Raw genomic sequence first — 26,212 nt, 5'->3', positions numbered from 1 at the left:
TGCAGAGCTCTGGAGTTCTCTTTCTGTGCAGCCCCTTCTTCTCGGAAACCTTGTCCTGAGAGCTCATGTCAACATGGTTTCTGTGGACTCTCAGCTCTGTCCCCTCAGCTCAGGGAGAACAATGGGCTCCTCTTGGGCTCTTCTCCTGGAGTAGTGGGCTGGAAAACTTTCTCCAGGCATAAATTAGGGCAGTTGATAGGCTCACCTTGTTTGAGACTGACTTTACAGGGTCTTGCAAACATTTGTGGCATACATTTTGGCCATTTTTTTGGTTGTTTCAGGAGGGAGAGAAAGCCTAGTTCTTGTTACTCCATCATGGTCATTGCAGAAGTCAACCTAACTGATATTTATCAATACAGTCTGTTGCTACACATTGAACTTGCTTAAGATAATTTTTAGATGGCACAGAACTTTCTGTCCATTGAATGAGACTCTCTGCTTATTTTGCAAGTGCTCATTTGTATGGAGACATTTGTATGGAGAAACTTCAAAAAGTTTGTGGAAAAATGAAGTTAAAAGATAAACATTGAAAATGTGATCTTCGGTTTTCATCCCTAAAGAACTGATGGTCCTGGGAACTTAACAATGTCAATGCAGTCTCTTATAAATTATTAACTTAAGAAAAATGGGTGCCCTTTCCACATTTGTTGAGATTGGGAAACAAAAAGAAGTCAGAAGGAGCCAAATCAGAGCTGTAAGGTGGATGCCTGACAATTTCCCATTGAGACTCTCACAAAATTGCCTTTGCTCGATGACAGGAATGAGCAGAAACACTGTGGTGTTAGAGGACTGTCTGCTAAAGCTTTCCCAGGTATTTTGCCCTAAAACTTTGGCTAACTTATTCAAAACACTCTCATGATATGCAGATATTATTGTTCTTTGACCTTCCACAAAGTCAACAAGCAAAATGCCTGGAATGTCCCCAAAAAACTGTTGCCGTGACCTTTGCTCTTGAGTGATCCCCTTTTGCTTTGACTGGACCACTTCCACCTTTGGTAGCCATTGCTTTGATTGTGTTTTGCCCTCAGGATCATACTGGGAAAGCCATGTTTTATCTTCTGTTACAATTCTTCAAAGAAATCCTTCAGGATCTTGACCCTAGTTCTTTAAAATTTCCATTGAGAGCTCTCCTCTTGTCTGCAGCTGATCTGAGCACAACACTTTTGGCACCCATGCAGTGGAAAGTTGGTTCAACTTTAATTTTTTAGTCAGAACTGTGTAAGCTGAACCAATTAAGATGTCTACGATGTTGGCTATTGTTTGTGCTGTTGATTATCAGTCCTCTTCAATTAGGGCACAAACAAGATTAATTTTTTTCCTTGAAAATTGATATGGATGATCTGTCCCTGTGGACTTCATCTTCCACATCATCTCGTTTCTTCTTTAAAAAAGCTGTCCGCTTGTGAACTACTGATTTCTTTGGTGCATTGTCCCCTCAAGCTTCTTGTAAAGCATCAGTGATTTCACCATTCTTTCACTCAAGCTTCATCATAATCTAATGTTTGTTCTTGCTTCAATTTTAGCAGAATTTACATTGCTCTGCTAGGGGCTCTTTTCAAACTAATGTCTACTCCTTCTTACTGTCTCAAACTAGATCCTGTTCAAACATGCTATAATAAATTAGTATGAGTTTATTTTGCTGCCAATATTGAAACCTTTGCATAGTTTTTTTCATAATATACATTTTCCATGAACTTTTTAAGGCCTCTCACGTATCCACAGGTAGAGTGCCTTACCTATTCTGACTTCAGTCAATTATTCAAGACCTTTCCTTGTCAGTGACACATTAGAAAGGTAGAGTATTGAAAAATAAGGGTAGCTTCTGCTGATTAAGAAATACTATATCTTTTTCTACTTCTTTCTTTTTTTTTTTTTTTTTCTTGAGACAGCATCTTTCTCTGTCACCCAGGCTGGAGTGCAGTGGTGTGATCTCAGCTCACTGCAACCTCTGCCTCCCAGGGTCAAGTGATTCTCCTGCCTCAGCCTCCCGAGTAGCTGGGACTATAGGTGCCTGCCACCACACCCAGCTAATTTTTGTATTTTTAGTGGAGACAAGGTTTCACCATATTGGCCAGGCTGGTCTTGAACTCCTGACCTTGTGATCTGCCTGACTCGGCCTCCCAAAGTGCTGGGATTACAGTCATGAGCCACCGTACCTAGCTTTCTACTTCTTTCTTATTATTTTCCTCCTCTCTCATTCCTATATTCTCTCCTTTCTCCTACTTTCCTCCCCACTCCCTGTTTCCTTCCTTTCATCTTTCCTATTTTCAGGACTTAATATTTCTTGAACCTCAGATGTTATCATAGTATGTTATTTGTTTAATTTTCACATAACAATAATAGTTTAAATACAAATAATATTTATTTTCATCCCCATGTTATCAGTATAACAGTAAAGATGTGGAGAGGCCAGCTGGGCATGGTGGCTCAAGCCTGTAATCCCAGCACATTGGGAGGCCGAGGTGGGTGGATCACGAGGTCAGGAGATCGAGACCATCCTGGCTAACACGGTGAAACCCCATCTCTACTAAAAAAAGAGAAAAAATTAGCTGGTCGTGGTGGCGAGTGCCTGTAGTCCCAGCTACTCGGGAGGCTGAGGCAGGAGAATAGTGTGAACCCGGGAGGCAGAACTTGCAGTGAGCCAAGATCACGCCACTGCACTCCAGCCTTGGTGACAGAGCGAGACTCTGTCTCAAAAATAAATAAATAAATAAATAAATGAAAATAAAATTAAAAAAAATGATGTGGAGAGGCCAAACCAATGGCTCTTATATCCACGTTATTTCTTCTAAATGATTTCACCTTAGTTTTGGTCTGCATCTCTAACCATAGCTAGTTGCAGTAGGACCTTCTATCTGGCCTTGCTGCTCTCATTTTTGGACCTCCTCACTGAAATCAAATTGATCTTTCTAAAATGCAAACCCAGTCTTAGTATTTTATTACTTAAAACCCATTGGTGGCTTTCCATGATTTATGGAATAAAGTCAAAATTCCTGTTTTTGCCCACGTTTCTGTGTGCCTCTCATCCCTACATTTACTGATTCCTGTGTGCCATAAATTGCCAGTTGTCCAGAGTTCATTCTCTTTTTGTACTTGGGAGGTCTTCTGCATCCTGCAACTTTTCCCCTGAAACATGCTTGGAAAATACCTACTCATTTTTTTCAGATTCAGGTTAGTTTTTTACTTCAGTTTCTTTTCCTGAAGCTTATACTGACTGCTCCATATGGCTTTGGGGATTAGCTACTCATTCCTTTGTGCCCTTTTGTAGATACACATTTATCATGGAGTCTTTTTTTTTTTTTTTTTGAGACAGAGTCTCACTCTGTCACCAGGCTGGAGTGCAGTGGTGTGATCTCAGCTCACTGCAACCTTTACCTTCCAGGTTCAATTGATTCTCTTGCCTCAGCCTCCCAAGTAACTAAAGCCATGCACCACCGTGCCCAGCTAATTTTTGTATTTTTAGTAGAGACGGGGTTTCACTATGTTGGCCAGGATGGTCTCGATCTCTTGACCTCGTGATCTGCCCACGTTGGCCTCCCAAAGTGCTGGGATTACAGGCATGAGCCACCACTCCCAATCAGTCATGCAGTCTTTATACTTACTTGTTTACTTGCCTGTGAGCTCACTGAATGCAGGGAATATTTCCTTGTTGCTCTAGCACCTACACCAGTACCTGGTATCCAGAAGCTGTATGCTAAATGTTTGTTGAGTGGCTGTTTGACTGAATGATTGTACTCCTAATTAGTAGATAGAAAGCCATGAACTTCCCAGTTCATCATTCTTTGTGCTCAATTCTGGTTTCTTTATTGTGTTCAAAAGAGTTCCTTAGTGACATAAAACTATGGAGCTAGTATGTCAGCTCATTTAAGCAATGATTGGTTTATGTATATAAGAGGCTTCAATAATTATATATTTTTATTTCAGTTTCAATAAATGATCAATTGATTAATTTTCTCTGTTTTGGCTTATTGTTCACATTTAATATCAAAAGTGTTTTACTTAAAATTATTCATGCCAATTATGACAGTTAGGTGAATATTACTTTGATTTACATTCCAGTAGTAGTTTTGGTTGAACCCTGAATATGCTAAGACGTCACTTTTCTTTTTTCTTATGAACAGGCTACTGTGTTTACATATATTATTAAAATCTTCTTTGAAAATACGAAGTGTTACATTTCTTATATTTAGTTCTCTGTGCTTCAGAATTCCTGTGATACTTGCACTTAAGTCCTTCTGAGCAGTTGATGTTAATATTTATGTGGTTAATTTCATGAAACATGGTGGTTTTCATTTCTATCATTAATTTATACAGGAGATAGACTGTTTTCCAGGTGTAAGCTCAGTCATATAATTAGAAAATTTATAAGCAGAAGGGAGTTATTTGGTCTAACCCATTTATTCTACAGATAGAGAAATTAGAGTCCAGAAACTCTGTCTTCTTTAAAGTCTTACAGGTATTTAAGAAAAAAGAATAGACTTGAGGTTTCTGTGTTCTGAACCCAGTGATCTTGACACTGTAATGATCTTCATCCATATTATTCACAGAAGTAAATATAATCACATATTAAATAAGAAACACAAATACTAAGGAGATATTATACTGAAAAATGAAATAACATTATCTTAATTATTTTGATCAGATTCAATATATAGCAGCTTGAAGGCTAATAATTCCAATGATTCTCTGAATAAACCATTTTTCTAATAAGATTACAGGTTTTAGTAATCTAATTATTTTGACTGATGCAAGTGTTACCCCGCCAGTCTGAAAAATGTGTTTATTTATATGTCATAAAGAATAATTTATTCCAAAAAGGCTAATTTTCAAAATATATGTATCTTCTGAAACTGTATCTATTTTTTTCCCACGTTTTCTAAATATAGTTTAGAGGGCGTTTGTAGATATTCATGGTGCTGAAAAATTAAGGTATAATGGTCTCATGAAGGAGAATAATGTCATTTAGACATTGTAATTTTGGAGGATCACAATACTTTTTGGAATGTGGTTGTTGCAGCACTGGTCACTTATACTAATTATATAATAACATACTATACTAATGCAATAATATACCATATGAAATTATTAAATGGTAAATTTGTCTTAAATCCTCTAGAATACTGCAAAGAAATAGTTTATATAAGAAAGAGTACCATAGCATATGTGAACACAATGTTTCCTATTTTTTTCTTCTTTTTTATTTTTTTGAAGACAAGTTCTCACTCTGTTGCCCAGACTGGAGTTCAGTGCCATGTTCATAGTTCACTGCAACCTCAAACTCCCAAGCTCAAGTGATCCTCTTGATTCAGCCTCTGAAGTAGCTGTGCCTATAGGTGTGCACCACCACACTGGCTAATTTTTAAAATTTTTTATAGATATGTTGCCCAAGCTGGTCTCAAATTCTTGAGCTCAAGAGATCTTCTCACCTTGGCCTCCCAGAGTGTTGGGATTACAGGCATGAGCCACCATACTCAGCCAATATTTCTTTTCTAAAAGACATTTTCTAACATACTTCTCATTTTAACTAACATAATATTCAAAGTGTGGATCTGAGAAAGAGATAGTGCCTGCAGATCTGGGATCCTACATGCTAATATTATGGGATGCATTCAGATTTGATCAGCAGATATTCCATTTATTCTAGAACACCACCAGCAGAAGAATGTAATTACGTCTATCACTAAAACTTTGTGTCAATACAGACTACTGTATTACTGTATTTGTTATCATAGATGGTCCTTGGATGGCAGCCTTAAGCAATTTTAAACCTAGACAGGTGATGTACTTTTTCTTCTTGGATAATTTTCATTGTTTTATCTAATTTGGTTGTAACTAATGTGTTTAATATGGCTTGCTTGTTTTTTAAAAAGTTGTTCAGTATCCTTAGAACTCAGTGCTGATTTCTTTTTCTAGCAGGCCTTTTATATAGGACATCTCACTTTCTCCTGGCTCTCTACTACTAGCATGAGGTCTCTGAAAAAAATCAAGACAGCCAAGTAATTTGTTATAGAATAGCCTATGTAGAGGGAAAGGGGAGGAGTCATATTCCAAGAGGGAAAGACCTTTGAGCCAGGCTCAATTTGTAGAGGCTGTTGAATAAAAATGAGAGAGAGAGAATGCACACTTTATTGCACTATTAAAGCAAAATTCTGACAATAACTTCTAAAAATGATTCCACTCTTATACATTGAGAATATGACAGACCTTCTGAAAGTATAATTTCTTACATGAACGTCCAGGTATATAAGGAAAAATAACTATTTCATGCCAATATCTTCAGCCGCCTTTATTGTTGGTTCACCACATAGATTTTTATCAGAATCGCAGAACATTAATTTTTTAAATTAGCTACCATTACAACTAGCTTGAGAAGAACTTTCTTTTTAATAATTCGACCCAGATGCATTCTAGATACTCCAGTGTTACGAATCGATGGCTTCATGAGGAGCCGCTGTTGACTCATGCTATCTCTGGACACACTGACAGGAAATGTTTTCTTACACCTGTTTTCCTCCTGCTTTTCCTTGGTAGGACTTAGTTCCTTGGCATAGTTCAGTATCAATGGCAGTCATAGAGAAGTGTTACAAAAACCCAGCTTATTCCAACTTGTGAATTATTTGGCACCCAGGAACCAGGTCTTACAATCTTCAACCCACTTTTTCCTAACATGGCCCCTTTTCTGAAATGTTTATTTATATATGATGTAGGCCTGGGGAAAGGACATGGACTTTCAAAGAAAATATTCTCCAATAGATCTCTCAACTCCAGAGAACCTTCTGACTAAACCTGAAAGAATTCCACTGTGCTCTGATAACATCCTTTAATAATGAAGGAAATGATATTTTTCCCCCAGGAGGATTTTGTAGTGAAAGAGATGGCATAATTTTTTTTAAATGTTGTTTATAATCTAATTTGTTTTTTCATTTGTGGGGTGTGTCTTAAATCCTAAATGGTACATCCTTTTTAAAATACTTCTAGTAATAAAATGTTTCTGAAGTTATGTTGTAAATATCATTGGACTCTGTTTAATAATGTTAAGTTGATCCCACTTCCCCTGAAATTATATACATAAATGCTGAAAGTATAAATTTCCATATACAACTTCATGGAACATTTTTCTTCCAAGTGTGCATTTGCTAGAATTTGCATTGAAAGGTTTTGGAAGGAGCCTGTTGGTATGAATCCTGTGTGAGCAACACTCAGATTTGTTGCATACTGAACAGCATGCTAAATCTCACTTCACAAGCTTAGATTTCTCATCTACCATCTTGAGCTGAATTTAAAATATAACTGCAGTTTATTATGTCACCTGTTCGTCAAACACTGATGCAAAGCTTAGTTTTCAGTGTGAAGAACCCATGACTAGAGAAGGGAAGAAGAAAGGGTCAAGCAGACCTCATTAAAGAGTGTATGGGCAAGAAAACACATCAGATGTCTTGATAGGTTTTTTAAAGTCCTGTTAGACTTGTCATGATTTCCAAAACACTAAATGCCATCTAGTATTTTGGACCCTCCAAAATTACAGTAGAATATTATTATGGGTCATCTTAATTGGAAATATACAGGAAAATCCTGATGATTAATGTAGACTAGTGATAGCTCTCACACATTTGTATAACCTATGTTGAAAAGAAAGAAGAAAGGCAGGAAGGAAAGAAGGAAAAAGAGCGGAGAGAGAGGAACAAGAAAACACGTGGATTCGTGGAAATGAAAATTTTTAAATTACTAATTTGCAAGAATGGGTAAGAAAAATACCGAGTATGAACATAAGTGCTTTCAATTCCGTTTGTCTCTTAATCCTTCTCAGTCCGTGGCCAGTTTTGAAACTTGGTGTAACTTCCTTCCTTTATTCCTCCCTCCCTTGCTCCCTCCATCCCTTCTTGCCAGCCTCCTTCCCTTCCTCTCTCCTTGAGTTTCCTTCTTCTTTCTTGTTCCCTCCCTCCCTCTCTCTCTCTTTTTTTCCCTTAGTTTCCCCGGAAGCACATATACCAGCCATTTGAATGCTTTCTGCTCATAGATACTGCCAAGCCCCCTCACCCAGACTGCTGACTAGATTTGGTAGAATGGAATGAGAAACATAGACTTTGTGTCTGTGGCGGCCACCTCTGATGTTGCAGATTTTTGCCGTGATTATGCACTCTAGCCGAGGGATGCTAGAGAGGTTGAAATTTCAACTGTGGGATTTGCCATTTTGGAATTTTCAGTAATGTACTGGATATGCTAACAGCAGCCTGGCTAGCCGCCACTTCACAAGGAAGTATTTAAATATACACGTGTAATATGAAGAAAATTGCATTAGATCATAAGGGATGAATTATTTTGTAAATGACTATACCATCAAATACCATACCTGATATCAATCATCTTCATCAGACAGTATCTGTGTATGTAAGTAGATAAACAAAAAAGCAGGAGTTTATTTCTCTCTAATGTATCCTTGACTCTCTAGCGGTGACCTCTGAAATGTCTCTTCTGATCCAGACTTGTTTGAATCATGTGCAACATTTTAGATTTGTCTTTTCTCTGCAAGTTTTTTTTTTTGTTAAGTACCATAACATATTGAACCAAATAGTTTTGCTTGCTTTCTATTGATGACACATGATTTTGGCTTTTATCTTCAGTGGAAAATCAATGTGTCACATGGCGTTCACTAAGAAAAAGGTATGGGGCCTCTTTGTAATTCTTTGTCAGATGGTTGCTTTATCTTGATTTATGCCTTCAAACTTTTTCCCATTCAGCAGAAAATATTGTGTCGCTATCTGTGAGAGCAAAGCGATCTATACCAATTTATGCTCTAAGTGTAGCCTCCTTCCAGAACTGCTTATGGAACATATCAACTCACTATAGATTAGGGACATAATGGATTCTTCTTTCTTAAAAGTGGCAGATTGACAATTTTAGTTCATATACAAGCTTTTATATTAACATTAAAACAATATTTCTATGTAAAGTAAAATATTGTAGTTGATTATTATTCGAGGGCCTCCCAGAATTTCAAGGTCTGAAAATAAATTCAATGTTCCTGGTGGTAACAAAATTGCTCCTACTTCCTTGTATCAGGACTGCCATTTGGAACTGCTGGGGAAGCTCTTTTCAGAAATTATTTTCAAAACAGCATTGTTGCCTTTTGCCAAACTGAAATCTGGTTGTAAACTTTTGAAAACTAGTTCTTTGGAATGGAATTCAAGTTGTCTTCTAAGCAATTTTTTTTAACTCAAACATACATTCTATCTTGCTTTATTATGTCACTATTTGTGTACGAAACATATTTCTATTTTTACCATTTTCAATTTATTTACATTTACATTTACATTTGTGTGTATATATATACACACATACATACACTTTAAGTTCTGGGATACATATGCAGAACTTGCAGTTTTGTGAAATAGGTATACATGTGCTGTCGTGGTTTGCTGCACCCATCAACCCATCATCTACATTAAGTATTTCTCCTAATGCTATCCCTCCTCTTTCCTTCCTACCCACTGACAGGCCCCAGTGTGTGATGTTCCCCTCCGTGTGTCTATGTGTTCTCTTTGTTCAACTCCCACTTATGAGTGAGAACATGTGGTGTTTGGTTTTCTGTTCTTGTGATAGTTTGCTGAGAATGATGGTTTCCAGCTTCATCCATGTCTCTGCAAAAGACATTAATCCATCCTTTTTTATAGCTGCATAGTATTCCATGGTGTATATGTGCCACATATTCTTTATCCAGTCTATCATTGATGGGCATTTGGGTTGGTTCCTAGTCTTTGCTATTGTGAATAGTGCTGCAATAAACATATGTGTGAATGTGTCTTTATAGTAGAATGATTTATAATCCTTTGGATGTGTACCTAGTAATGAGACTGTTAGGTCAAATGGTATTTCTAGTTCTGGATCCTTGAGGAATTGCTACACTGTCTTCCACAATGGTTGAACTAATTTACACTCCCACCAACAGTGTAAAAGCATTCCTATTTCTCCACATCCTCTCTAGCACCTGTTGTTTCCTGACTTTTTAATGATTGCCATTCTAACTGGCGCGAGATGGTATCTCATTGGACCAGGGGTGATGAGCTTTTTTTTTTTTTTTCTTTGAGACAGCCTCACTCTGTCACCCAGGGTGGAGTGCAGTGGCACAATTTCGGCTCACTGCAACCTCCACCTAATGGGTTCAAGCAATTCTCCTGCCTTAGCCTCTTGAGTAGCTGGGATTACAGATATATACCACCACGCCTGGCTAAAGTTTTTTGTGTGTGTTTTTGGTAGAGACAGAGTTTCACCGTAGTGGCCAGGCAAGTCTCAAACTCCCGACCTTGTGATCCACTCGCCTTGGCCTCCCAAAGTGATGGGATTGCAGGCGTGAGCCACCAAGCCCAGCCTATGATGAGCTTTTTTTCATGTGTTTATTGGCCGCATAAATGTCTTCTTTTGAGAAGTGTCTGTTCATATCCTTTTCCCACTTTTTGATGGGGTTGTTTTTTTCTTGTAAATTTGTTTAAGTTCCTTGTAGATTCTGGATATTAGCCCTTTGTTAGATGGATAGATTGCAAAAATTTTCTCCCACTCTGTAGGTTGTGTGTTCACTCCGATGATAGTGTCTTTTGCTGTGCAGAAGCTATCTTTAGTTTAATTAGATCCCGTTTCTCAATTTTGGCTTTTGTTGCCACTGCTTTTGGTGTTTTAGTCATGAAGTCTTTGCCTATGCCTATGTTCTGAATGGTATTGGCTAGGTTTTCTTCTAGAGTTTTTATGGTTTTAGATCTTATGTTTAAGTCTTTAATCCATCTTGAGTTAATTATTTTATAAGGTGTAAGGAAGGGGTCCAGTTTCAGCTTTCTTCATATGGCTAGCCAGTTTTCCCATCACCATTGATTAAATAGTCAATCTTTCCCCATTGTTTGTTTCCGTCAGGTGTGTCAGAGATATGTTGTATATTTCATGGTACAATGCCTTCTGTCAATGGGGAAAAATAACAAGCATATATGGGATGAATGAAGTCTGCTATGGTTAAGGTTGAGAATATTTACTGATCCTTGAGTTCAGTCTCCAGGAATGTTGGAAATAGAGAATGGAGATAATGGAGATAAAGAAAAGTTCTGAAAATGACACTTCCCATAGTGTCAAAATTGTGATCTATTGGAGAATTCTGTGATACATCAAAATCTCTGTTTATACTGATGTTTGTTATTGTGTATGAGCATATCTTTATCAGGTGTAGGCTATTTCTATACTTTCATGTCTTTAAATCAATGTTTCTATTCACATATGTATATGTGCAAATAGAAGCATGTTAATATTATATATATATTTTTTCTGTCATTACCATGATTGCTATGATTATCATTAGCATGTATTATTAGTGTGACCGAAGTATCATCAGTATCAGTTTCTTTCTAACTGCAGTGCTCCTGTAATGCTTCATTTCTACAGAGCCAACCTACACCCACCGTTTCCCTGACTATAACTTTACCTAAAGTATAAGCCCTTATAAAGCCATGAAAGCCTACCAAGAATTGTCAAAGAAGCTAGGCAGCAGCCAGGCTCTGCCTTAGGAAAAGACTTTACTTTTTATTATCATGTGCAGTACTTAACTACTTGTTTTGACCTCTAAGATTTTGCTCTCCTATATTTCTATCCCCTGGCTTTCTGATATTTCATGTGATTATATTTGAAATTTTAACCTTGCTTTTCTTTTTGGAATCTCTGATATCTCTGCTGCCACAGGTAATGACAGGTTCCTCTCTAACTGTTGGTGTTATCCCTGGTCAGATTATTACTGATGACAGAAGTAGATGTTTTACGTGGATTCTCTCGATATCAGAAACAAATACAGATATCACAACTCAAAAATGACAGACTGATAACCATTATGAACTTAGATGCAACATTCTTAATACAATATTAGCAAAGTGAGTCTAGGAATATTTAAAAATGATAACGTGTTTTAACCAAGTGGGGCTTATCTCAAGTTGGTTTCAACAACTGAAAATCTACCATGCTGACAGAAAAAAGAAAAATCACGTGACACTCTCAATAGATGCAAAAAGGGAATTTACAAAATGTAACACATTTTTTAAATTAAAAACTCCCAGCAAACTGAGGATAGAAAAGTACATTTTCAAACTGATTATGTGTTTACAGAAAATCTATAGCAAACATCTTACTTAAAATGGTGAAAGCCTTAATACTTTCTACATAAGATTATGAAAAATGCAATGATGTCCTCTCTCCCTAGTTCTTTAAAGTATTGCATTCAATATTAAATAAGTGGAAATATATACCAAGTTCATTGATAAATATTTAATACTTATGATAATTCTCCTGAAATTGATCTCTAGATTCAGTGGAATTCCCATGAAACCTTATAGGTCCTTTTGGATAAATTACAAAACTGATTCTAAAACAGGGAGAAAGAAAGAAGGGAAGGAAGGAGGAATGGACAGAAAGAAGAAAGAAATAAAGAGAAAAGAAAAGAAAATAAGAAATAAGTGACACCCAAGTTGGGAAGAAAGAAAAATACTATTCTCACATGATGTAAACATATACACAGAAAATCCTTAGGCATCTGCAGAAGTGTGCTAGAGGTATGAAGTGAATTTAACAAAGTTGTAGGATGAAAGATCAATAAATAAAATCAATTGTGTTTCTATACACAATCAACACCAATTAGAAAATAAAATTATGTAAGCAATTTAACTTATAATAGCCTCAAAAATAATAAAATAATTCAGAATAAATTTAATAAAAGGTATGCTGATCCAAAATTTCTAAATCACTAATACGAGAGATTGAATAGGTAGAAATATGTATCAAGTTCATTGGTAAATATACATGTCACACTTATTAGATGATAATTCTTCTGAAACTGATCTCCAGATTTGGCACAATCCCAATCAAACCTATAGGCCTTTTTGGAGAAATTACAAAGCTGATTCTAATTTTTTTTTTTAAATATGGAAGTCCTAGAATAGCCAGAGCATGTTTTAGAAAGAAGAATAAAGTTGGAAAACTTTCCAAATTTCAAGACATATTGTAAAGCTACACTAACCAGTACAGTAAACTTACTGGCATGAAGAAGACATATATATCAGTGAAACAGAATAAATAATTTAGAAATATATCCAGCCTTACATGGCCAAAGTTGCCAAAATAATTCAATAAGGAAATCAATGTCTTTATAAAGATGGTACTAATAAAATTGGATATTAAATGGAGAATATGAACTTCAGAATTACCTCACACCATATCCTCAAGTTAACTCAACATGTATTTTATACATAATGTAAATATAAAAAGTATAAAGCTTACTGAATAGGAAAAATTTTTAATAATCTTACTATAGCTAAAAATTTTTTAGATAAGAAAAGGATGGATGAAAATGGAAAAAAATAGTAAGTTGGACTTCATGAAATTAAGACTTTTGCAATTTAAAACATAGCATCAAAAAATGAAAAGGCAAACCACAGATTGGGACAGAATAATTTTAAATATGTCTGATAAAGAACTTTCATCTAGAATGTACACATAACTAAAAAACTAAATAACAAAACACAAATAACTCATTTAACATAATATTTTGACCTAAATGGACCAAATATTTGTACAGATATTTTAATTTAAAAAGAGATGATGTCCAATACACAAATGAAAAGATACTTAACATTACCCGTCATCAGGGAAATGCAAGTTAAAACCACATTGAGGTACCACTGTACACCCACTGGAGTGGCTGACACGAGCAGAACTGACCATACCACATGATGTGAAGAATTGCTATTCACACCTGGCTAGTGGGACTTCAAAATGGTACAGACATTTTGGAAAGCAGTTTGGCAGTTTCTTTTAATGTTAAACTTAGTACTGATCATATAACCAAATAATTCCACTGCGACTCAAAATAAATAAAAACATATCCGTACCAAGCCTCATCCTTGAAGTTCATAGCAGATGTGTCCATCAACTTGTAAATGGATAAACCAGTTGTAGATGGAGTACCACTCAACAATAAAAAGGAGCAAACTGATACAACAGCAATATAAATGAATATCAAAAGCATTATGCTCAGTGAAAGAAGCTAGACATGAAAGACACCAATGTATCATTCCACTAATAGGATACTCTAGAAAATGCAAACTGTAGAAACAGAAGCAGATTAGTGGTTGCCTGTGTTCAGGAATGGAGAAAAGATCAAATGCAAAACAGCAAAAGAAAACATTTTGTGATGATGCAGATTTTCTGTATCTTGATCATGATTGTGGTCAAATGATGATATTCATCTGCCATAACCCATTAAATTGCACATTGAAAAGGGTGAATTTTACTGTGTGTACATTATACTTAAATGGAGCTGTAAATATGTTTGGAGCTTATCTGTGAACATTAGTTGCAGAGCAGGAGTTATTTTTATAGAGTGGAAATCTGCTAAGTGCCAACTTGAGAAGGGTTGAAAAAAATTAGAACCTTCTTCCAACACATTTCAGTTAGAACACTCTTAGGATGTCGTTACAGCTGTGCTCTATATTGGAGTCTCTGATGAAATCACATGTCTAACAATCTCAGCATGCCTTTAATCAACAGAATATACACGTGTTTTCTTTTTTTACTATAAAGGATATACCAAACAACTTTTTCAAGACTTTACTTCAAAAAGGCACGTAGTTTTGCAACATTTTTGGTAAGTCTTTAATTATTTCAAAATGAAAAATTGAAAATAAAATGCAATTATTTACTCAGGCCCCCCACAAAAAAGGCCTGTACGGGGAATGCATGTGGTGTGTGTGTGTGTGTGTGTGTGTGTGTGTGTGTGTGTGTGTGTGTAAGTGTGTGATTTGAAGAATTGAAAAAATTTTAGTGGGGTTTTGTAGCATCACTTTGATAGCATCCTGTAATTTTGAATTGTGTTAGAAATAAAAATAAAGTGAATACACTGATAAAAGAATTTGAAAAGAATTTGCATTATTGCCTAAATTATGTGTGGTTTCCACAGTGGCATGAATCGAGCATCTTTAACCTACATAACAATATATCAGAATGTATTAGGTAAAAAATAAGTAAACTAGTATAACAAAGTTAAATATTTCTAAAGGAAAATTATAGCTTTATTTTTTTTCCTGAACTGTTTTGAGGAGATATTTACACCAAAAGATATTATCATTGATCAATGAAACTTTTTCAGAATTTGCTTGTGTCCCACCAATATTTGATTACATAGTGCTTCTGTGAGTTCCATTTCATTAATTTAGCATTGACAGGAGAGAAGGCAATGGCTCTGCAGCCTCTCTTGATGTGGCATGATCCTGGTTCCGCTGGCTGATATCTATTAGAACCATGGCCTTAATCATGCCTTTCATGCTTCTAACTTGATTTGCATTTGTTGTGTAATCCAAATTTATTCTCTCGTTTAGTCGCTTCCACCCATAGAAAAGCAGGTCTTTTTCATTTCTCCTTCACCATTGCCCCCATTTTTTCTTTTTGTCCTCCCATGATGAAAAACAAGACAGAAACAAACTATAACAACAACAGACACCTTTTGTCTGTGGTCACCAATGCATTGTAGCACTAAACTTTGTTCAAAATCTCTAGATCTGACCTCTATATCTGCTGTTCCCAGAGTTTTTCAATGTATTCTCTAGACTGCTGTGACCCATTGACAGAACGTCTAGCTATATTTAATTGAAAGTTATTACTGTCTGATATGGCTTGGCTGTGTCTGCACCGAAATCTCATCTTGCACTGTAGCTCCCATAATTCACATGTTGTGGGAGGGACCCAGTGAGAGGTAAGTGGATCATGGGGGCAGTTTTCCCCACACTGTTCTAGTGGTAGTGAATAAGTCTCATGAGATCTGATGGTTTTATAAGGGGAAACCCCTTTCGCCTTTCACTTGGTTCTCATTTGCTAAATCATGCCTCTCAGCTGATTCTCTCTAGAATTTATTCTCAGGAGATCTAATTAATAACTTGTCAAGCTGATGTCCATCCTTGGGGACAACTCGTATCTGAAGAATGGCCAGTGAAAGGTATTAAAACTCCATACTCCTGCCTCAATTTAGGGCAACTCTGAAGGGTCACCCCAGCTTCTCAGCTCCCCCTTGAGATTAGCTGAGGTATTTGTTGTGACTGCCTCACATCTCAACTCCCTTTATCCAATTCAGTTTTTTCGCCACAGTTGTTGGTTCCTAGGAGTTTACCCAGTTAAATGTTCTCTACACAAATCTCTATCTCAAATCTGCTTTACAGGGAATGTGGCCTCAGACAGGTTTTCATTAGGTTCTGGACATAACTCTCATTAGTCATTGATATGATTCGGCTGTGTCTCCGGCCGAATCTCACCTTGATTGTAATTATCCCCGCATGTCAAGGATGGAGTCAGGTGGAGATAATTGAATCATAGGGGCGGGTTCCCCCTACTGTTCTCCTGGTAGCGAATAAATCTCACCAGATCTGATGCTTTTAAAATGGGAGTTTCTCTACACAAGCTTTCTTCTCTGCTACCATTTAAGATGTGCCTTTGCTTCTTTTTTGCCTTCTGCCGTGACTGTGAGACCTCCCCAGCCATGTGGAATTGTGAGTTCATTAAACCTCTTTCCTTTATAAATTACCCGGTCTTGGGTAGGACTTTATTAGCAGCATGAGAACAAACTAGTACAGTCTGTTCTATAAGCCCAAGTCGGATCACAGAGTCCCGCTTTCTGTTTTGTTTTCTAGCCCATATTTCTACTAAAACTTGACTCATATAGACTTAAAACAAAATAATTAAGCATGGCTAATATTTATTTAATATTTTATATGTGTCAGGTACTGTATTTTGTAACTTATCTTTTAATAATCTTTCCAAATCTCTAAAAGGAGAATTCTGCTTTTTTATAGAGAAAATAAGGATGGCTCTGAAAATGTTAGCATTAGGGGAAGTAGGGTGAGGGACATAGGGGGCACTTTGTGTTATTTGTGCATTTTACTATCAATCTAAAATCAGGTCAAAATAAAAATTAAAAAAATGAGTAGTAGAAGCAGGTTGTTAAGATTTTCAGTGTGACTCTAGAATTTTTTTGTTTGTTGTTTGTTTTGGAGTGTAGTGGTATTATCTCTGCTCACTGCAACCTCCACTTCCCAGGCTCAAGCAATTCTCCCCCTCAGTCTCCCAAGTAGCTCGGATTATAGGTGCCCCCCCCCACACCCAGCTAATTTTTTTATTTTTATTTTTTTAGTAGAGATGGGGTTTCAGCATGTTGGCCAGGCCAGTCTCCAACTCCTGACTTCAAGTCATCCGTGCGCCTCAGCCTCCCGAAGTGCTGGGATTATAGGCATGAGCCACCACTCCTGGCCCAAAGTTCATATTTTAACTACTAACCTAAATTATTTTAAAAACAAAAGCCTCCTTTGACTCAAACCAGGTCAGAGTGACATGATCATGTGCCTGTTTTGTGCAGGGTGAAGTGAGATTATTATCTAGGAAATAGCTGAAATGTCTTGTTGTGGGCATAAATATTTCATATAAATTCTAAGCTTCATATTAGCACTTAGATTATAATTATCTAAAGAATAGAGAACAATTTCATATAATTTTCAGTGTATCAGGTGAATCAACAGTATACATACAAGCATGCAGATGAATTTCAGTGAATATAGTGGTGACAATGCTCAACAGAATAAGTGTCCCCCACCCCAACCCTGCTTCTTGCTCTTTCACTGTCCTAAAGATAGAACAAAATGGTTCAGGCATCCAGCTTGTCCCCCCTACACTTCACACTTTTACTTAATAGCAGCTTATCTTTAACACTTTGTCATCTTTAAGATGTTGCTAATTCTTTCTGGTAGATCCCAGGACTGAGGATGAGGAAGAATGATTTTATTTAAATAAAGTTGCTTAATTAAAAAACAATTTTTTTTAGTTTTAAAATATTTTCATTATTTTATAAAATTTTTGTGGGTACATAGGAGGTTTATATATTTGTGGGGTACATGAGATGTTTTGATACAGGCATGCAGTGTGAAATAATCACATCATGAGGAATGGGCTTTCCATCCCCTCAAGCATTTATCCTCTGAGTTAAAAACTATTCAATTGGCTGGGCGCGGTGGCTCACGCCTGTAGTCCCAGCTCTTTGGGAGGCCAAGGGGGGCGGATCGCCTGAGGTCAGGAGTTTGAGACCAGCCTGGCCAACATGATGAAACCCCATCTCTACTAAAAATACAAAAATTAGCCAGGTGTGGTGGCGAGTGCCTGTCATCCCAGCTACTCGGGAGGCTGAGACAGAAAAATCATTTGAACCTGGGAGGTGGAGGTTACAGTGAGCCGAGATCATGCCATTGTACTCCAGCCTGAGTGACAAGAGTGAAACTCCATGTCAAAAACAAACAAAAATCAATTACATTCTTTGTTATTAAAATTAAACATTGTAAATGATTTTTTTTCCCAATGCTTTTTCAGAGAAAAAAAAAAAGTAGAAACAAAGACACTTTCTACTGATTTCCAACATGGTGACTGTATTTCTAGCATGTGTTAAGGTGAAAAATTGATTTTATGTTTAATACAAAACATAGCATAATGTAATGAAAAGCAAGATTGTAATGATGAAGGAAAATAACATTAGTGCTAATTTTTTTCAATTTGAAGCATTGGATTAAAATGAATTAGGTTATATTCGAACATGTTTATATTGAATTTCTTTTTTCTCCAATTGGTTTCTTTTTATTAATGGGGGAGTGTTGCATTTGTATAAGGTTTCCCTATTATATTCAATTGTTTTGAGATGCTTTTAATATGAAGTTTTTATGTTTTCTTTTTGATGTATACATGTTATGCTTTTATGCTGAATTTGATAATTGGTGCTGTATATGCAAAGCAAATGTAATTTCCCTGCTTTTATTTTTTAAAGCCCTGGGAAGCAACATAATGAAGTAGAAATAGTATCAAGACAGGAGTTAGAATACCTGGATTCTAAAATTTAAATTAAATTAGGATCTAGTGACATTATAGGTGTTCCTTGATCTTCTGATGACCTGATTCCTCAAAAGAAAAATAAAATAATCTATAAATTGTTTCTAATTCTAAAACTCTATCAATCCTATTTTTAAAATTATAATTAGTTGAACTCTATAAGGTCACAAAAATCCCTAAGAAACTAAAGTAAAATTTTATCATATCTTAAAAATACTCTGATCTTTTTTTATATGCTGACATGAATTCTAATTATTTTTGAGCCCCTAAAAAACATTTAAGATCACAGTTTATGTTTTATTATTGACTTTCAGATAATTAACATTTTACTGATAGATATGAACAAATCCACTCTAACAGAGATAGTCATTAGTTTATTTCTCTCTTTTCAGTATCAATAAAAAGTATCGATTTACCAATAACAATGAATTAATTGCCTGAAATAAATGAAACGTAAGCAGCAAAAGTGAACCTTTTAGTATAACTCTTCTTGTAAACATTGACTTAGTTCAAAGGGAGCTTATCTTTAAAAAAAAGCGCTAATTCATGTCTATTGGTATAGATATAATCTTTTGTTCCTTGAAAATAGATCCTACTATACTCCAGACACTATGCCACTTGGTGCAGATATTAACACAAATAGCAGGTGATCATTGTCCTCATGGAGTTTATTTTAAAGAGAACAAAGTGAGACAAAGGCACACAAGCAAAGAACTACAATACAAAGGGGATGGCATCTGACTCAGCATGGAGGTGTCACGGAAGGTGTTGTTTTGCTTAGGTTTTGAAGTGTGGGTAGGAGATGGCCCATGTTGAGAGTGGGAACTGGGAATTAAAAAGATGAGGAGGTCTCTGCAAATCTACATGGATGGGAAGTAGCATGCTGATGTGGGAAACAACTAAAAAGTTCCAGAATGCATGGTTTATAAAGCGTGAGTCAGAGAGGGCTAGACCAGTAGCCAGATCAAGGATATCTCAGATGTTATAGTCATGAATTAGTGCATTGACCTGCAGGCCATGGGAGTCACTGAAGGTTTCAGTCAGGTAAGTGAGCTGATCAGAACAGTCCTTTAGATAGGCCGCTCTTTTGGCTGTAAGGGGGACACGTTTGAAGTAGGGCTATAGCTAAAAATATACAGACACTTCCTCTTGTCTACAGCCCTGCTGGCATCTGTTGTATTTTGACTTCTTAATAATAGCCATTCCAACCGGTATGAAATGGTATCTCATTGTGTTTTGATTTGCATTTTTCTGATGATTAGTGATTCTTAGCATTTTTTTTTTCGTGTATTTGTTGGCCATTTGTATATGTTCTTTTGAGAAGTGTTTGTTCATGTCCTTTGCCCATTTTTTAATTGGATTATTTTTTTTTCTAATTGATTTAAGTTCCCTGTAGATTCTGGATACTAAAAAACAAACAAAAACCAGAAGTAAATAAATTCTCAGGACACACACACCCACACCCACACCCACAGAGAGAGAGAGAGAGAGAGAGCGCCTCGGTAACAGGCCACCAACCACCAGGGTCTAAACTGGGAACACTTTCTAATACAGAATGAATGGAAAGGATTCATGAAATATCTAGAAAGTAACGTTAATGAGATTTACATGTATGGAGTGAATTAGGAGAAACGGATCATTCAGGATTCTGGTGGGAATAACATGGGGAGCCATTAGTTGAAATTTTGAAGTGGGAGAAGGAGAGGGAGTTTTAGGGAGAAAGATGAGTTTTTTTTAGGTATTTCAAACCCTTGAAGCTTCTATGGGACATCGAAGTGGAAATAACAGTCTGTGGTTTGGGACAATAAAGAAAGAAATTGGTTGAAGACTAGGGGAAGAGTATAGAGCAAAGAAATATTTAAGATAATAAACATAGAGAGATAGCTGAAAATGTGGGACTGGATTACAAAGGAAGAGTGATTTAGTTATGAAGCCCAAGGGCTGACAGGAATGGGTGACTACTCGAGGAGTTCATATGCATCTGTTATTGTATGAATAAAAAAAATTATCTGTTCCTTCCTAAAGATATCTTCAACCTGTTTTTGGATACATATGGGCACTGCTTTTCATTCTCTTAGCCCCATTTCTTATTTTAGCCTCTGCTGTAGCAATCAGTTCTGCACAGGCTTTGACCCAGGCTTTGACTAGTTGGTGCAGGTGTGATATGACACTTACCTGGAATGGCCCACAGTTTGTGGCTGCTCTCACTTAAGCAGGTGGGATGCTCATGTAGGTGTAACCTAGAAGCTTGGTAGAGTTTATGCCCATGGGGCAACCTGTGACCACTCAAAAATAAAGCCCTTTCCTCCTCCCAGATTGAGGAGTCTTGCATTATGTAATAAAACTCCTTAGAAGGCCTATTAGGTTCCAATACAGCATTAGGCAACTTGATAAGGTATCCCATCATCAGCCTTCCTTTCTTCCCTCATTCCACTGCCTCTCACTCTTTCTTCCTTAGTTAACTTCTTAGATAAAATGCCAACTTTCTATATTTTGTTTCACATCAGGGAAAATAATTGTATATCCCATTTCAAAAGCATATAAAAAGGTTACGTATAGAAAATTTGTCTTTAATAGATTAAGCTGTAATTTTCCAAATACTTTAAAATTTTATTTCAGATACGTTTTTCCTTTTTATAAGCTTCATCTAAAAGCAGAGTTCACCTAAGAACATACCTAAGAGCATATTACATAGAATATATTTTATATTTCAGTAGTTTAGCTAGGATTCTTTCAAAATTGAGAGGATCTACAAATATTTCTAACACATTAGTTTTCAGTCTTAAGGCTGAGTCAAGAACAAAGCTCCTAAACTTTGCATTGGTGATTGAGAACATTTTAAAATTGTTATTTAATTCATTAATTTATTTTTAAAAAATTTTCACATTGTAATTATATAGATTTATAGGATACAATTTGATGTTTCAATGAATATGTATGTTGTCTAATGATCCAATAAGGATACTTAGTGTATTAATTACCTCATGCATTCATCATTTCTTTTTAATAAGAAATTTCAAAATCCTTTCTTCTAGATACATTGTAATATACAATACTTTACTTTTAACTATAGTCACCCTGCTTTGCAAAGAACACTTCAACTTATTCTTCCTATATAATTGTGATTTCATAACTGTTAACCAATCTATCTCCATTTTGCCCTCCCCACTTCTTCCTCACTGTTTGGTAACCACTATTCTACTCTACTTCTCTATTAACTTTTTTTTTTTAAGATTTCACATATGAGAGAGATCATGCGGTATTTGCTTTCTGTGTCTGGCTTATTTCACTTAACATTGTATCCTGCAGGGTCATCCATGTTGTTGCAACTGGCAGAATTTCATTCTTTTTTTATGGCTGCATAGTAGTTCATTGTGTGTGTGTCCATATACATATATATATATATAATTAATTTTATGTATAATTATAATTACACATAAAATTATATATAATTATAATTATAATTATATGTAATTATACATATAATAATATATATTATACGTGATATATATAATATACATAATATACGTTATGTATATTATACATAATATAGGTTATGTATATTATATATGTATATATGTATTATATATGTATGTATATATATTATACGTTATATATTATATATAATATACATAATATGTTACTATACTATACATATCATATTATGTATAGAATATACATAACATATTATGTATAGTATACATAATATATATTATATATAATATACATAATATATATTATATATAATATACATAATATATTATATATATTATACATCATATATATTATATAATATACATAATATATATTATATATAATATCAATAGTATATATTATATATAATATATATTATGTATAATATATATGATATATATTATGTATAATATATATTATATATAATATCAATAATATATATTATATATAATATACATAACATATATTTTATATAATATACATAATATATATTATATATAATATACATAATATATATTATATATAATATACATAATATATATTATATATAATATACATAATATGTATTATATATAATATACATAATATGTATTATATATAATATACATAATATGTATTATATATAATATACATAATATGTATTATATATAATATACATAATATATATTATATATAATATACATAATATATATTGTATATATATAATTCACTTGTTTGTTTTTAGACACATAGATTGATTCCATATCTGATTATTAGAAATAGTGCTACAGTAAACATAAGAGTGCAGATATTTTTCAAACACAATGATTTCATTTCCTATGGATGTATACCCAGTAGTGGGATTGCTGGGTTATGTGATCGAATGATTGTTTTTTTGTTTTTTTTTTATTTTTTAGCGAATTTCCATAAAGTTTTGCTTAATGGTTGTACTAGTTTACAACCCCATCAACAGTGTGTAAGTGTTCCCTTTTCTCCACTTCCTTGCCAACTCTTGTTATCTTTTACCTTTTTGGTAATAGCCATTCTAATGGGTGAACTGGTATCTCATTGTGGTTTTGATTTGCATTTCCCTGATGGTTAGTGATGTTGAACATGATTTTATTATATATTCGTCTTGACCATTTCTATATTTTCTCTTGTGGCATGTCTTTTAGTTTGTTTTGTCTTTTTTTTTTTTTTTTTTTTTTTTAGAAGGAGTCTTGCTCTGTTGCCCAAGCTGGAGTACAGTGGTGCAATCGGGGCTCACGGCAACCTCCATCTCCCTCTTTCAAGCAATTCCCCTGCCTCAGCCTGCTGAGTAGCCGGGGTTACAGGCACACGCCATCATGTTTGGCTAAATTTTTGTATTTTTAGTAGAGAAATGATTTCACCATATTGGTCAGGCTGGTCTCAAACTCCTGACCTCAGGCAATCCACCTGCCTCAGCCTCCCAGTTTTGCCCATTTTTAAATAAGTTATTTATGTTTTTGCTGTTGAGTTGTTTAAGTTTCTTATATAATCTGGGCATTAACTCCTTAGCAGATGTATAGTTTGCAAATATTGTATCCCATTCTGTAAGTTGTTTTTTCACTCTGTTAAGTTTCCTTTGCTGTGCAAAAGCATTTTAGTTTGATGAAACCCCATTTATCTATTTTTGCCTTTGTTGCCTGTGCTTTTGACGTCTCATTTAAAAAATCCTTGTACAACCCAAAGTTATAGAGAATTTCCCACATGTTATCTTCTAGTAGTTTTTCATAGTTTTCAATCTTACCTTTAGGTCTTTAATCGCATTTGAGTTGATTTTTGTATAAGGTAAAAGATAGGGGTCTGATTTCATTATCCCACATATAGATATCCAATCTTCTCAGTACCATTTAATGAAGACACTGTCTTTACCCCTGTGTGTGCTCTTGACTCCTTTTTTGAAAATCAGTTGACTTTAGGTATGAGAATTTATTTCTGAGCTGTATATTCTCTTCCATTGGTCTATGTGTTTGCTTTATTGCAGTGCCATGCTGTTTTGCTTACTATGGCTTTGTAGTATATTTTGAAGTCAGGTAGTGTGGTGCCTCCAGCTTTGTTATTTTTGCACAGGATTGCTTTGGTTATTTGGGGTCTTTTCTGGTTTCATACAAATTTTAGGGTATTTTTTTCTATTTCTGTGAAGAATTTCATTGTTATTTTGATAGGGATTGCACTGAATCTGTAGGACATTTTGTTAGTATGGTCATTTCAATAGTATCAATTCTTCCATTCCATGAGTATATAGTGTCCATTTTTTGTGTATCATAAATTTTTCCATCAGTGTGTTATAGTTTTCATTGAAGAGATCTTTCACGACCTTGATTAAATTTATCTGCAGATTTCTTGGTAGCTATTGTAAATGGAATTCCTTTCTTGATGACTTTTTCAGATAGTTCACTATTAGTGTATAGAAACACCACTGAATTTTCTGTGTTGATTTTGTATACTACAACTTTACTGAATTTATTTATGATTTCTAGTAGTTTTTGGTCAAGTCTTTAGGGTTCTCACTCTATATAAGTATATATAGAAAGAACCCTAAAGAGAGAGAGATCATATATATCTATATGATCATATATATAGATGTATACATATGTATGTGAGATCACATTTTCTACAAACAGAAACAATCTGACTTCCTTCTTTCCAGTTTGGATCCCTCTTATTTATTTCTTTTGTCTAATTGCTCTGGCTCTGACCTCCAGTACTATGCTAAATAGAAGTGGTAGAAGTTGTCATCCTTGTCTTCCTCCATATCATAGAGGAAAAGCATTTAACTATTCACCATAAATAAGATGTTAGCTGTGGGTTTGTCACATATGGCGTTTACTGCGTTGAGGTACACTCCTATACCTACTTTCTTGACAGTTTTTATCATAAAGGAATGTTGACTTTTGTCAAGTGTTCTTTTTGCATCTGTTGAAATGATCACATGGTTTTTGTTTTTCTTTCTATTGTGGTGGTGTATCATATTTACTGATTTGTGCATGTTAAGCCATCCTTTCATCCCTGGGATGAATCCCACTTGATTATAGTGAATACTCTTTTTAGTGTGCTGTCGAAGTCAGTTCACTTGTATCTTGTTGAGAATTTTTGTATCTATGTTCTCCAGGAATATTGGCCTGTTATTTTCATTTTGTGCATGTCTTTGTCTGGTTTTAGAATCAGGATATTGCGAGCCTCATAAGATGAGTATGGAAGTATTCCTTCCTCATTACTTTTGTGGAAAAGTTTGTGGAGAATTGGTAGTTATTCTTTAACTGTTTGGTAGAATTCAGCAGTGAAGACATCAGGTCCTGGGTGTTGGTTGTTGTTGTTGTTGTTTTGATGGAAGATGTTTTATTATTGATTCAATTTCCAAACTCATTATTGATGTGTTCAGATGTTATATTTCCTCACAATTTAATCTGGGTAGTTGTATGTGTGCAGAAATTTATTCATTTTATTCTACATTATCAAATTTGTTGGCATATAGTTATGAGTAATGTCTTACAATCCCTTATATTTCTGTGGTGTATCAGTTGTAATGTCTCCTTTTTCATCTTTTATTTATTTGAATTTTCTCTCCTTTTGTCTTAGTTTAGCTAAAGGTTTGTCAGTTTTACCTTTACACTTTGTCTTATTTATCTTTTGAAATATTTTTTAGTGTCTGTTTCCTTTATATCTGCTGTGAGCTTTATTATTTCCTTCCTTCTACCAATTTTGGGTTTAGTTTGTTTTTGATGTTCTAGTTACTTGAAGTGTATAATTTTGCTTTGTGATTTAAAAATCTTTCTTCATTTTTGGTGTAGGCTTTTATTGCTATAAA

The sequence above is a fragment of the Gorilla gorilla genome, chromosome 9 (genome assembly GCF_029281585.2).
Source record: "Gorilla gorilla gorilla isolate KB3781 chromosome 9, NHGRI_mGorGor1-v2.1_pri, whole genome shotgun sequence".
Classification (NCBI taxonomy): Eukaryota; Metazoa; Chordata; class Mammalia; order Primates; family Hominidae; genus Gorilla; species Gorilla gorilla.
This window is presented reverse-complemented; position numbering follows the sequence as displayed.